Genomic DNA, 2,129 nt, shown 5'->3' with positions numbered 1-2,129 from the left:
ACACACACACACACACACACACACACACACACACATATATATGCAGTACTGTTCTAGCATATGATGTGCTATGAAAAGTTTTAAATTTTCCGCTATTTTTAGGATTATGCAATGAAAGATGTGTAAGGGATTGTCTTAGACCTCAGAGAGGTCGCCGCCGCGTATGTTGATCTAGGTGTACTCTAACTTTTAGAGGGTACTTTGTGTCGTAACAAACTTGGTATCAGAGCATAAGGTTTTATGTTTTGTCCTTAGGTTTCAAAGTCTTGTATTGCCACATCTAGTAGAGTCTCATTTATCGTGGTGAGTTGCGATGCATGTATGAGTGAGAGTCTATAGGACGGTAGAATTTCCCTTCTTCACTATTCTCATGTCGTGCCATAGAACTTAACTCTATATGATCTTTCTCTTATGTTTCCTTGTTTGGTGGTCTTTTAGATTTGATGGCTTGGATACGAAAAATGTCTCAATGTTTGAGGGAGAAAAGGTTATTTTTGATGCGTACCTTCATTTTATGGTGTGTTAAGTATATGTGAAGGTGAATTTTGTATATGTGGATGTGATTCCAATTAGAGATACATGTGTGATTTATGAGGATTGACAAGTTATGACATGACATGGTCATAGCTTTTTAGTAGTTGTCTTGGTTGAATGGAGTTTTCCTTGGTATGATAGATTGCCTTATGATTATTTAGGATGGTAGTATGAGGTTATGATATAGGCTTGAAAAATCTTGGAGAATGTGGTAAATAGGGAGAAGGACGAATGTTGCCTTTGTCTATGTGAAAGGCTTCATAGTTGTCCTTGTGTGGATTGGAATCTTTTTTGTATAGTCTTGATCCTATGAATTTGAGATAGTGTGTTGAGACTTATATGGTGATTGTGAAGTATGCTAGTTAATTGGAGAATCCTTATGACTAGTTAATGATTCCCTCTATGAACCTATTCTAAGAATGGTAAAAAAAAGGGAAGGAAGAGGCCTTATTCCTAAAGTTGGAAGTATGATTACCGTATGGTGACTTAGGGGGATGTGTGGTATGTACCCCGTAACTCTTGAAGAGAAGGAGAAACTGAGGTTGGCCTACTTTGAAGTTGTTAGTTGTCTTGAATCCTGAATTTAGGTATCGTCAGTTGAGGAAGTGCTTAGATTGTACCTAGGCATGGTTGGTTGGAAGGTTCTACAAAAAGTGATGAACCTTGTAGCTTGGTGTTAACTTTCCTTGACCTTAGTATTTAAGGTCATGATGTGATTAGGCATATCCCAAGTGGGGGATAATATGCATTGATTGTGATATTTTAAGTGCCCTTAATGTTCCTATTTTGTGTTCGTTTGAACTATCTATGCTAAAAGTTACTTTGAAGTGATGGTAAGAAGGGTGTTCATAAGATTAGATCCCAAGATAGGGATGATGTGCTTAGTCAATAAGGTTGGTAAGCTAAAATTCCCCTAAAGTTGCGAGGAGTTGATCTTAAATGGGTTTATCCTAAGTGAGGGAGGATGATTTGAGTAGTAAGGTTGTAGATATCCCTATCTTTTCCTTCTAATCTTACTCAAGCTGGAAATCAAAGAGTCCTTAAGTAGCTTGTTCAGGAAAGGAGTCTCGCATAAAAGGATAAGTTGCATGTTCTCCATATGATATACATGTCCTTAATGACACTATGTTATGCATGTCATTAAAGTTCATTATTACATGAAAAAGGGATTTTGATTAATATGCATGTTGCTCATGTTGTTGTGCATTCTTATATGATAAATGTGCAATTTGATTTCATGAGATAGCTTAATGAGAATGCTTGATGTCACTCATATGTTGTGGTGTTTTGGCCTCACTATGAGAAATGGAGTCTCCTTTAAATAAGAAAAGATGATTCTCTTTGAAAAATGTATGACTTTTGACATACGGGGAGTGTTACTATAGGCTCACTCTCTAGGAGTGATGGTTTGTCTAGCCTTTATCTTTGGGTGTGCCTATGGAGTGTAATAAATTTCCCTAAATGGTGCATGTTTATGAAAGCTAGCGATGTACTAGAAATAGAAAGCTGTAAATTTACTTCTTAATGTTGTGATGTGCCTGGTGTGATCTACCCTGCTGATTTCTTAAGGAAGGAAGTATAAGCATAATGTTTTT

This window comes from Solanum pennellii, chromosome 11 (genome assembly GCF_001406875.1).
Source record: "Solanum pennellii chromosome 11, SPENNV200".
NCBI classification, from domain to species: Eukaryota; Viridiplantae; Streptophyta; class Magnoliopsida; order Solanales; family Solanaceae; genus Solanum; species Solanum pennellii.
The sequence above is the reverse complement of the archived record's forward strand: the minus strand, read 5'-3'. Positions refer to the sequence as shown.